Source organism: Grus americana, chromosome 24, assembly GCF_028858705.1.
Source record: "Grus americana isolate bGruAme1 chromosome 24, bGruAme1.mat, whole genome shotgun sequence".
NCBI classification, from domain to species: Eukaryota; Metazoa; Chordata; class Aves; order Gruiformes; family Gruidae; genus Grus; species Grus americana.
Genome location: NC_072875.1, coordinates 4,983,566 through 4,996,843, shown reverse-complemented (window position 1 = coordinate 4,996,843; position 13,278 = coordinate 4,983,566).

The following is a 13,278-nucleotide window of genomic DNA, read 5'->3' as shown; positions in this document are numbered from 1 at the left end:
TCCCACGCAGAATTGCAGTCCCTGGACACATCCGTAGGACCTCTGACAGCAAACAGCAGCCTGCCAGTCTCTTTACACCGATGTGCAAATCTGCAGGGAGTGACCAGGAAAGCAGAAACATCTCAGGATGCCCTCTGGGAAGATAATATGCTCTTTGGTACCTGCAGCCTCCAAGGATGTGGTGTTAGATGCAGGCTGGAGCATGGAGTAGGAAGAGGAGGAACCAATGTGTAAATTTGCTCGGGAAGAGCTCAGAATTAATTGCTCGGAGAAATGGAGGAAATGATGGAGTGTCAGAGCCAGGAAATTAGTTCCTTCAGGTTTGTGTGCTGGCAGAGGGGACGGGTGAAAGAGTCATCTGCCATGTGGACACGGATCCAGAGAGAGCTTGCCTGCAATTTTAGGATGCGGGAAAATTAGAAAGCAGGCTGGCTCGCTGGCCAGCACACCCGCCCAGACACAGATATTTATGTGGTCCCTCGCTGGGATATCGATGTGTTTTCCAACCAAGATAATTACACCTTGTTTTCCTTTCCCCCGCTCCTGCACCCATGCACGGGTGCGTATGAAACCTGCCTAAACAAGCGGGTGCTGTGCAACGTAGCGCCCGCCGCAGGCAATATATCTGCGGGGAAAATGGTTGCATACCTACATCCTCCCATTTTTGAATGGGCCACCTCCTACAGACGCAGCAGCAAGCAGCTCTGTCCCATCAGCCTTCCTGGTACCCGGGGAAGGATCCCTTTAAAGCATCCTCCCATCTCGGCGTTTTTGTTGGCTGAGCACTTACCCATTGCCTGCAACCCAGATTTGCAGCGAAGCCGAAGTACTTTGCAACAGGGGAAGGGGCAGAGACCTGCGGCTGCCTCCAAACTACCGTCAGCACGATTTACTCCTCACCGTGGGCAGCTTTAGTTCCCACGCAGGGTGCGATGGGGGGCGAAAAGAGCCCCGGGGAGGTGTAAACTGGGAATTAGCAAAGGAGATGGTGAGGGACTCGTTGAACTCTGCTCGAAACGTGACCTAATTCTTGCAAACGCCCTGTTCCCTCGCAAAGACGTCTAGGAAGGAGTTTGCCAGATGGCAAAAAGGAGAAGATGAATAAATCCGATACGGCACATCTGCAGCTGCAGAGAGCAAACAGCATCCGTGCACGGCCAGACCGAAAAGAGATCGCTTTGGGGCAGAGCTTGGCAAAAAAAGCAGACACAAGCAAAGAAAAAAAAAACCCAGAGGTTTCTATTACAGCCCCCCTGTGAACAGAACTGAGACCCCGGCTGGGTAAAAACAGGCGAGAGGGGACTGGAATTAAAGAAAAGCGGGGAACGCTCAGCCACAATGTGATTCAAACTGCATCAGTCCCAGCTGGATGCCAGCACTGCAGCGTGCTTGGACAAGGCAAAAGCAATAATAAGGGACAGAAGATCATTAAAAAGAAAATTGTGTAGCCAGATAAAAGAAATGTAAGAGAAAGCATAGGTGAGGAGCAAGAAAACAGTGAAAGGCGATGGAAAGGGAGATACAGGGAGAGGTGGTGAAGGCTGAAGGTTAAAGCAGTTGCACTGAAAAGGGAGCACAAAGTGGGCAAAACTCCATGGGAAATTTTAACAGGGCCAAGCAGGGTAAAAAAAAAAAACCAAAAAACCCAAAACTCACATCTGATGTGGAGCCAAAAAAGCAGGCAGGCACAGAAATGCTTCATGAAACCACCTCCATCCCCGCATCGGAGAGGGGGTGACACCTGCACGACCCGGCCAGGAGAGGTACAGGCAGCCGGCGGGGAGCTGCCATTAATATTGCCCTCTGGCAAGCAGGCAAAATGAAATCTTAAAACCCCGGGAGCTCTCCTTTTTTATTCCCACACCGATCATTCTTTGCACAACTGCAGCGCTTCTCGGCTAAATAAAATGTCGGCTTTTTCCCCAGGGAGCTGGTGCAAGCAGAGGAAGGGCACAGCCAAAAAAAAAAAAAAAACACCCTAGCTTCCCAGAGGTTTGATTTTTGGTTTTTCCCCCCCCTCCCTCCTTCAAGCTGCTATTCAGCAGTGAGTGGAGCAAGGGCACATCTCGGTGGCAGAGGGAAGAATGTCACCTCCCCAGCCCCTCGCCTGGGCTCGCCCTTGCTGTTCATACCCCTGTCACCTATTAAACCAACTGGCATTTATTTGGGGATTCGTTCATCTTCGACATCTGGAGCTGGAAGAAATCTCTCTGATGGTGAGGTTCCTGGGGACGCGAAGCTGCGAGGGATGGGCAGAAGCGGATGCGGTGGGTAGTTTCATCTGAAAAGAGAGAGGGAAAATTAGTTTGTCATCTTGACACATTAACGCTGAACTCTTCACTTTTTAAGTTAGGTTTGGGAAGTGCCGTTGTTAATACTGATATTTACTTTTTCTTCTTCCCCATATTTATGATCAGTTACAATTTTTGCCTGCTGTTACCCTCCTCCCCAGCACTCCAGCTCCAACTCTCTTTCCTGAGCAAACATTTATAATTTCCGCTAATATTCAGCATCCCGATCAAGCCTAAAAGTTGCATTTCATCAAAAACCGTACCTGGGGACAAGACCAAATTCAAACCATGCTATTTTTTGACCTTTAGCAATAGAAATGCAGCCCAAATCAGCGTCTCCCCATGCTCTGCAGAAGCGACCTTGGGTGGTGAAGCATTTCAGCCTGCCCTGTAAATCCACACCCACAAAGAAGGATGCTTTGGGAGAGCTGTGGGAAGCGGGCACTGGGTGTTTTTGGGGAACAGCCTTCGCACCTGAGAACTTGCACGAGGGATTTGTGGTGTTAAGCGGGAGAAGAGAGGCAGCAATTAGGGAGGGTCCCTGTGGATGCAGGGAGAAGGGTTGCGGGATGCTGCTGCTGCTGCTGTCCTGGTCTTGGGGACCAGCCGTCACGCGGTGTGGCCGGACACGTCTTGGGTGTGCAGAAATGAACCCCAGGAAAATTTGGGAACACTAGGTGGTGCTGAGGGCTCGCAGAAAGGCTCCCGCGCTGCTGCCGAGGGATGCTCAGGGGTGCGAGGGTGCAGGCCTGGGGCACCGCGTTCTTCATTCCCGTTTTGGGAATGGCCTTCTGCTAGCGGAGCCCAGCTCCCAGCCAACCCCACGCTGCCAGCGAGAAGCTCCTTGTGTCGCTTTGTCGCAGCCCCTCCTCTGCTAAAGGGACTTTGCAGCAGCTGGGCTGCGGCACTGGTTTTAGGAAGACCAGGTCTAACCTGGTCCTTTCCTCTCCTTTTCTGGGGTTGTACCGGACATCGCATCCCTGTTTTACCGATGGGGAAACCGAGGCACAAGGCAAGGTGTTACCCAGAGCAGTTTCCATCCCCGCCCACTGTCCCAGCCCACCCAGCAGCATCACTTGTTCAGCGAGGAGGTAGCATTGCCTTGGGGTGAGCTCTAAAACAAACGCCAAGGGGTTCAAACCATCCTTAAAGAAAGAAGGATCGCAGCAAAGTGCCTGTTTTCAGCCAATCATCTCTTTGGCGCTGCGACTTTTGCACGCATAGATGAGGTTTCCAGCACCCTTAGCCACCCCTGTGAGAAACGAGGGGGCTTGCTAATTAGGGTGAAACCCACGCAGGGCCGCCCCCCTCCCCCAGCCCCCTTCACCCATCCACCTCCCATTCCTCCCCACCATCCACGGGCTCCGGTTACGCCGCGGGTCCGTAAACAGCATCTAAAATAATTGTGCAGTTGTCACCATTGGGTAAGGGAAGGGGGGGGGACACACACTATTTTAAAACGCCCGGCTTAGCCCAAAGGGCCGAGGGGATTGTGGCACGGCCCAGCTGTCCCTGCCAAGCGCGGGCGGGCGCTTCAAAGTACCAGGCGGGATGCTTCAGCGCCAGCCTGTCCTCGTCGTTTCGGCCGGGGAAGGGAGCCAGGCTGGCCAGGGACAAGCTAATGGTGTTTTGACATGTTGTTTCAAAAGCAATTGCTGGGGCTCAGGAGATGCGGGGAGCAGCTGGAAGGGACCTGGGGGTGATGGAGGGAGGTCGGGTGAGAGGGGGGGGGAGATAAGAGGGAGGTTGGGAGAGGGATGCAGACGTGGTTGCACATCCCATTTGACTTCAGAAATTGGGGAAAAATCCCAAAGCAGAGGGATGCTGCAGTGCCTCTGCTCGGGTGCTGCACGCCCTGGGTGGCTGCAGGCACAGAGACACGAGCCCAAAGGGAAGCGCCTCTCACCGTAGCTTTTCTTGTCATCCCGTACCAGTTCTGACAGCGATGCGGTCGGTATCTCCTCTCGCCGGGGCAAAACTCAGAGTCTGGAGGAAAAGGGAAACACATCTCCTAATCCCATGGGACTAACAAACTTTGGCCATCCCTTGGTCATCAAGGCAGGGCTTCCTCATAGCTCCAGGCCAAAGTACAATACTTTTTATGCTGCTAATAATGTAAGAGCTGGTGATTAAAGCGTTACCAGTACTTGTCAGCCCTAAGAAAAACCCAACCCGTCATTCCCTTTGGTTAGCATGAGGCTGGATGGCCAGGAGAAGACAAGGATGCTGTCTTCATCTTGGCCTCTTGCTTGTACTCTTTCTCTGCCTGCAAGTGAGCAGGATTGCCCTCCCCCCTGATGGTCACCTATTGCTGAGCCTGGTGAAAAAGGGGATGATGCTCCGCTGGGGCAACTCTTCCAGGCTCTCTGCTTTATTTTACATAATTTCTCTGCAAGCCACTAAAGCACGCTGCCTGCACACTTCCCACATTTAGATTTCCAGGGATTGTGTATCCATCCTGGTGACCCTCCTGTCCCCTACATGGTCTACCGCCTTGGCCATCGCGGTGAATTTACCTTCTGAGTCAATCACCCCAGGAGATGAACAGCTTAATATGTAATAGACCCGCTCATCCATATGCTTCTTGTTCTTCCAAATAACCCTTTCCTCCCCTTCCCAGAAATACTGGGCACTAGTTAGCCCTGAACATTGATTTTTCTGGGGAAAAAAACCCAATGTAATTAGCATGCTGATCAGTTGGGCATTGCCACTTTTCACAGCTCTCATTCATCGCCCACTTCACACCTGCATGATGCAGGGGTTACACATGAGGACCGAGTCTGCTCCTCCACCGCCACGTGAGTTAAGGAAAGCGTGACTAAGAAAAGGTGTATTTCATCGCACCCTCTCTTGCGGTGCGGACACCCATCCATCTCACACCTCGGCTCCATCAGATACACCCACCCAGCCAGGCCAAGCCATGCACCGGCAGACGTGGGGGATGTTTTCAGCCTTGCACCCCGTAGGAGCGACTTCCCAAAAGCCATGTCTTCTCCTTCCATGAATAATCAACTATTTAAGGTCTCTTGTAAAGACCATCACGGGTTTTCCCCGCGTGTACTGTACAACACAAATACCTGGAGAACCATAATGTGTTGTCCTGACCTTTTGGTTAGATGGGAAGAGTTTTGGCAAAGTGAAATGGGGCTTTCCCTGAAGCGAGGACAAACCATTTAGGAATTGCATGCCTGTCTCGGAGAGGCCGAAGGCTCAGACCCCTCACAAGGTGAACCCAGAGTGATTCCCAGCGCCAGGCAAGAGCCGTCTTTCAGCAGCTCTGAGCCATTTATTAGATGGGTTTGAACGCTTCTGCAAAAGCCTAGACCGGGGGATGGAGGCGGCGGGGGCAGACAAATGTGAAAAAAAATTATAAAAAAAAATTGTGTTAATTACCGGTCCATTTGTATGACGCGAAGCTGCCCCGGTCCGTCATCTCGGCCCCCCGAGCTGCGGTTTGTCGGGTCTTAGGCTTTCATGCCGGGGTCCCAGCGGGACCCATGTTTCTCCGCATCGCCATAGGGATGGCAGCTGCAGCTGACTTCTCCCGTTAGAAGGGACCGCCGGCGCTCCAGAAACCATTTCAGCAGCATTTGTCGCAACAGCTTCTGCTAATCTCTCTTTCATTTGTAATTATTTTCTCGCCCAGGCGCTCCGACACCGGAGCCGCCCTCCCAACCCGCCCCTGCAGCCGCACGGGAGCATCGTCGGGCCGCGCTTGGGGATGTTGTGGCGAGATAAAAAAGGATGTGGGGGTGGGAACAGAGACGGTCTTGCGAGGAGGATGGTGGGCTTCAAACGGGCTGGGGCTCCTCCGAAGGCGATTGAAGTGGGCCGAGGGATGGAGCTGTCAGCCTTTGAGGCAGCCCGCGCCATCTCAGCCAAGAATAATTGAACAAATAGTTTATCTGGTGAACCAACAGCTGTAGGGAACAGGCGATTTCCAGAGGATTAGGGGAGAGCTGTGAAAGGGAGCTCCCACGGGAAGGCTAAAACCTTCATCTTGAATTCAACCAGCCAAGAACACATGTTGGAGCCTTTGACTTACTTTTTAAGCAACTTTTTCTCCCCTTCACTCCCTTTTTTCCAAACTACTCCACAAACCAAAAAGTTTTAGTTGTTGAAGCACAAGGCAGGAAAATGGGATCCATGGGAGAAAGATGAGTTATTTAGTGGCAGTTGATTTCTAAATGGGCTTTTCCTATTTTATTTTGACCTAATCCTGGCAGTAGTACTATTGCAACTTTTTTCCCCCCAGCGTTTCCATTTATTGGGTTTTAAGTTCATAGCAGTCACCGGCAAGGCAAGATGACTTGTCAAGCAAAGCTGAGCCACCATGCGAAGCTGAGATATGCTTTACCTTGCACCCACTTCACATGGCAGCCTCTTCTTCCTCTGCTATGGCACAAACACCCAAAACAAACACTCTACACCCAACTGCTGTTTTGCACAGGGTAATGTCAAAGCAGGTCTAATCCCAAACCCCTCGGCTTTTGGTTGCACACGAATAGATACAATTAGAGATGAAGATAAGGCGCCTTGGGAGTGGGTTGCAGCTCAGCTATGGAAACTGCTTCTAGTCTTGTCCTACAGAGTTCTCCAACCTTGACCTGAAGGATCGTGTCTGGGAGAGATCATCCCGGCTGTGCCCTGTACCTCCCCTCCCCGAAGACAGATCCTGTGCTGCCTCTGAGCCAGTCCCTCCTGGAACCTTTCTGCAAAACCATCGTCTCTCGCCCAGGCACAGAATACAGCTTTTTTTGGCGTTGTTTGAAAGGTCAGGAGCCTTCAGTAGCCAGGGCTCACAGCACTCAAAAGTCAAGTGACACCGAGGTGGCACTGTGGATTTGGAGATGCTCAGGGAAAGCCTCCAGCACCCGCTGTACCCCCTTTCAAAACACTTGCAGACCACCTCAAAACCATCTCAATCCACCTGCAGACACCCACAGAGGAGTCAAACCCAGTAAGCACCCTGGCCAGAGAGACTGGATGTCTATAAGAGCTAGAATGAGCTGCTGGCTTGACCTCCCTCTCTCTCCCTTCACTGCAGAGTCAAGACAACCAGCTTTGGTTAAACACCTCATTTTCAAACAGCCACATGAGATAAAACCCCTTTTCCAAAGCAGAGGCAAACTCTGGTCACCCAGAAGCACAGCAGACCCTGCAAACCCAATGCCAAAATTATATACACGTATTCCCCCCAGAACAGGCCAAGTTTAAGGTCCTCCCCGTTTTCCCCCAGTGCGAAACAGTGCCTTAGCCTAAATCACACCGTATTTGAGGATGGAGATCTGCTGGTATCAACACACTGGTCACTGCAGGTTTCCTCCTAGCCCTGGTCTGCAGGAGATGAGAGGACAGAGCTGGTAGAAAATGCTAAGCTCAGTGAGTGGCACCCCCCTTCCCTTCACACCAGCTCCAGATCTGTCCTCAGACTTAATTTGGATCAAGAGAGAGACAGAGTTAACGATCTAATCACTATTTTTAGAACGCTAGTCCTCTGTTGAGTATGTCTTTGGCAATCCCTGCAGCTGCATCACCAGCAATGAAACCTTTGGGGATGGGTTTTGCCTAACTCCAGTCACTCAGCGAGAAAATAAACTCGTAAGCCCTTCTCTTGCCAGCACAAAACTATTCTTTACTGCCTTTTCACCAGAGCATTATCCAGGCTAGTTTTAAATTCATAGGCAGTGAGAGCTCCCTGTAAAATTATGGCAATTTCTAATATTTTTTTTTATTGCAGAGGGAAAAGATATGCAATTTCTGGAGGAGAGATTTGCTGGGGGTTATTAAACCCAGTGGTCTGGGGGCAGGTTTTGGTTTAGGGAGGTTATAAACCACTGACTGCTGAAAGCTGCACAATTTACTATGAAAAAGAAACCTTGTTCCGTGCCATAATTCTCAAGGACGCGCAGCTCAAAATTGCCATTTTCCTGCTCTCCTTCCCTGGCATTCAAGTGAATCTGTGGTTTCTGCTGGGTCTCAGCTTGTAGGTAAATGGGGTGAGTGCGGAGGGGCTGAAGGTACCCAAAGCCTCGGATGAGTCACTCAGCACCTACAAACATTATTGTCAACCTCTAGATTTGCTGGATGGTGGGGGGTGATTTCTAGAGAAAGCCAAGTTCAAGGCAGTTCTAGCAGACTTCAGTACATAAACCACGGTTCAAGTGGAAAAAAGGGGCGAAAAAAAAGCCCTTTTAAATTATGGGCTGATGAGAGCTTAACAAAAGGAGTCTCATTTGTTGGTTTCTTTTTTTTTTTTTTTTTTTTTTTAAGTACCATTCAATCATTCCACTCACTGGAGAGACCTTAAATTGAATCTCAGCCCTAGAAAATGCATTACTTACTGCTGAATTGATGTCACTGCCAAAGAATTTTCTCTCGGCTTAAGCTGTCTGCAGCAACACGCCAGTGGCACGTTCAAGACGTTTCCCTATTTGTGGAGTGAAATTCCTTGTGTTGGTTCTTCACTTTTCCCCTTTCCCCCCTGCTTTCATTTAATTCCTTTTCAGGGGGTGGGATGCGCTGCTGGTGCTGAGCGGACCGAATGAAGCAGTGGTTCGCTGCAGATCTCTGCGGTCAACGGGAAACGCTCATGCATCCCACTTTGGTTTTGCCCACAGCATCGAGGACTCACCTCCAGACCCACCGTGGCCATCGCTACACCTCCCCTCTAACCTACCACCCATTGCATGAGCTGGATTTAAACAAACATTAAAATCACAACGAAGAGGCAACATCCACCAGGGGTTTGATCTGGAGCCTCTGCAACCCGGGAGCTGTTTGTCTCTTGAGTTTCGAGGCGGGTATATCACTGACAAACACGTTATCAGTCACGGAGCCTATCACTACGGCTGGCACGGAGGGGCACACCTTGTTTGCAGTGCCAGGCTGCAGTTCCCAGGACACGCCAGCTGTAGGGTGCAATCGCTGGAGCTCCTCTGCGAAGCTGGCTGCTCCAGGTCACCGCTCAGGCACGCTGGCATGACGTCGTGCACTGCAATATCATCGTCTGCAGTATATTACGGGGCCGTTAGATGTCTCCGTGTGCTGCGCTAGGAGCTGGGATGACATTGCACCTGGTAAGAGAGACAAAGTTGGGACTCAAGCACAGCAGGAGTCCAGCTGGCTGCATCCCCAACTCTTTTCTGGTTCGGAAGGATATAAACTCACTTAACACATGACATTAAAGCTTTATAGGGGGGCCAACAAGTCTGCAATACGTAAAACATATAATATATATGTGCACAGAGAGCCAGCTCTTTGGGCAGACTGCTATTCTTTAAATGCCTCAGTTTAAAGCATCCTCAGCTTTGCTTGAGCTTCAAGAGAAATTAAGCATCCTCATTATTTAACAAGCCCAAATCTTTATTTCTGTGTTTCCCACTGCAGATTTTTCCTGCCTTCCCATTCTGGTACCCAAACCACAGTAGTGTCCTTTGCTTTTATACACACACACACCCCACACACTTTATTTTCTGCCAAAAGGCAGCCAAAAATGTAGCCACGACTCTACTCACTACTAGTTTTCCCTTAGCCCTTGAGACTCCTTACCTGCTTTTCTTCTTGACAGACCTTTCAAATCAGGACTCTCAGACATTTCCACACAGGTTATTTGTTTCTGCAGCTGTAACAGCTTTGCTTTTCCCCTTTTTGCACAAAATGAGCAGAGAACAGCTTTTTAACATTTGAATGCAGAACCATCTCAAGCTTTTGGGCATCAGCTTCCAAGCACCAGTTTCATTTTTTTAAAAAGAAAAAAAAAAAAAAAGAAATCAGCAGGTGCTTATCTGGAACTTTATGCTCCCAAAATTACCAGACAGGCAAAACTGCCACTACCCCACAATTTGCCTACTAGGGCTGAGGGAGCTATATGAACCCAGTGTGGGAACCAGAACCTTTCTGATTATTAAAATTAATTAATTAACTTCAACCTAATGAAAAAAGGAGATAGAGAAACATTTGCCCCAAGAGATCCCACAAAGCAGCTCGGAGCCACTGAATTATCTTTCCAAGCACTTCCAAGCTTACTGAGATCTGAAAAAAAAAAATCAAACTCCAAGCAGCAAGTGCAGGCACAGAGGTGAGGAAAGGAGCTACATCCCTGCAAACCGCGGTCCCCCTTCCAGACCCCAGCTCCCCAGAGGTCTTCTCCATCACCTCACTGGGCAGTTTTCACGCAGGGCAGGCACACAACTAGCTCTCTACTAGGTTTTTTTCAGTTCACCTTGCCCTGGCAGTAGAGCCGACCCTGTTAGTAGGAAAGACAGGCTGTGGCTGACTCAGATTTTATTAGGTGCTGCCACAGAGGGGTTTCACCTGAAAGTACTTGGAACCACCAAGGTCCATTGAGAGAGAAAACCCTTGAGATGTGCTAAAACAGCTAATATCCTGGGATGATTTCATACGTTTCCATCCTGATAGGAGACAGGGTGTTCACTCGTGACGCTGTCTGGCTTTTATAACACCCCTCTTGCCCACCCCTGCTTGAACTTTGCCAGGACCCATCAGAGCTGTCTTCATTTGGGTCATTGTCCTAAATTTCCTGAGCCCCAAAGCCTTGTAATTCATGGCCATTAAACAGGCTCAGCGTGGAGGTACCCACAGGAGTGCCAGGGGAGAAGCTCTGAGGAGCAAATATGCAAAAAACTATAAAGGAAACTACATCCTAGTGAAATCAGTAGGATTTATGATCACACCAGCATGTAAGCACCTGATATCTGGCCCTGAATATGTATTTTAAATATCACACTGAATATAGGAAATGTGCTGAACCATTTCTATGGTGCCCTGGGCTCTTTTTATGGGTTCATTGCCTGAAGCCAGATCAATAAAATTGTGCAGTAAGGGGCTTTCAACCTACTTTTGGGAACGCTGCTTGAAGCCAGGGCTTTGCAAACCTTCCTTCCCATCTCCAAGGAGGGCAAATGCAGCTAGCCAGCATTTTTGCCAACCCTTTCCCTCCCATCTTATTTCACAACCCCTCTGTCTCCCTCCTATCATCCTCCCTCCCTGCACGTACAATTGCTGATGTCTTCCCAACCAGATGCACACCTGCAGGAAAAGTTGGCATCTTCTCTTTCCAAGCTGTCAGAGAGTCAAATAGTTTATGAGTCTATTGATGACAGATAAATTAATTGCAGAAAATATGAATGACTTAATATTTTGTGTGCTAATATTTTTTTTTCTTCTTCTTTTAAATCCACATCACTGTATAAGATATATCTCAGGCTATTTGGGACCTGTTCAGATTCCCATGTCTCACCATCTACTTAAGGTGGCAGAAGATACCCTGTGGCTTGTGAGCTCCTGGATTTGATGTTTTAAGCATGCAACACAACTTTTCTGGAAAGGTGCTTAATGAACTTAACGCAGCCTGGACTAAGGATGGAAGTAGCAGGGACTTTTGGGGAAGATTTTTCACTGGGTATGAAAGCACAACCAAATCCCACAGCACTCACTGGTACCCAGATTCATCCCACCCTGCTTAACCTCAGGGCTTAGTCTCTCTTTGTAGATGACAGACAAAGAGGAGGTAATTCAAACTACCCTGATCATCTTTGGCAACAGCAGTCTTTCTTCAGTGGCTGCACGGAGAAGCAAAAAAGTTTGTAAAGTCTGAGCCCCATATAAAACATGGGAGAATCCACAGATTTATGGCTCATCCCCCTGTGGCAGTCTCCCACAATGGATAACACGAGTGCGTCATTTCTCCATGACTCGGTTTCTAGTTCAAGCCATGGAGAGTTGTGAGGATTTGTCAGGTTTTGGTTCATCCCCCATCATTGGGCAACTGCTTGCAGACTCAGAGGGAGCCCCAATTATGTATGGAGATGACCTGGATGTGGATGTTGTAAGCCCAGATTGAATCTGGCCATGGATGCCCTGTCATTTATGCACGTATCGATGACTAATCCATTACTACTCAGATAGAGATCTCTAGTCAATATATTAGATCATCGCCTGATATTGATCCAATGAGCTTCAATTATCTACTTTAATTTAAACGAATTTCAGTTTGTGGATTGAGGACAATCATCTGTCTGTTTTATGCAACAGACTAAGCAGCAGGATTGATCAGCCGTCTAGAAAACATGACATCTAAAGGAAGACTAAGACAGGGTTGCTCAGTCAAGAAAAGGAGGGGTCAGAGAGGGAGAAATAATTAAAGCCATTCAAAAATATTTAACTGAGGTAGTGAAATAGCCTCTGTTCACTCTCAATAGGATGAGTAAGGAATGTAGTGGAACTGGAACAAAGGGGTTCAGGGTGACCTTTAGGAAAAACCTAAATATAAAAAACACCCAAAACCAGAACAGATTCCTTACAGAAATAGGGAATTTGAGTCATTGATGGTTTTTAAGGACAGGATAGACAAAAATGTCAAACAGATCATGCAGAGTTGTCTGCTTTTGCACCTTGATGGGGCAGGTAGGGTAGATGGTGTTTCAAGGTTGCTCTCCATCTCTGTTTTCTAGACTTGCTAGAAAACATTTGGGCACAACACTGTCAATATTGGGATTGAAGTGGATGTTTATAGCTAGACATGTACTTCACCGGTCTGCAGATCTTGCACCGCTGAAGACAACAGCAAATATTATAAGAGCAGACCTCCTCTTTCTTTTAATCAGTCATTAAGGTAGGATAATGCGGTGGGAGTGCTGCCTAGAAGTAAGAGCTAGGATTAAGACTGGTTACATTGTCCCCAAATCTTTACTTGACTTCTAAAACTGAATGACCTAAATAAGAGACGTGGAACGATGTGTTTGGTCTGTAAACTTCATTCCTTATTAGAGATGAATGAGGTCACCCTGCCATTTGCATCGCACCCATTAGGGATGGGATGCTTTATGAGCAGCCAGAAGATGAGATTGCTGCTCCCACGCACCAAGACAAGATCGTTGAGTCTGCAGTGCTACCCAAAGGCAGACTCTGCTCTCTGAAATCATCATTGACTCTGTTATTGGTGGTTTTCCCCCAAATTCTGCCT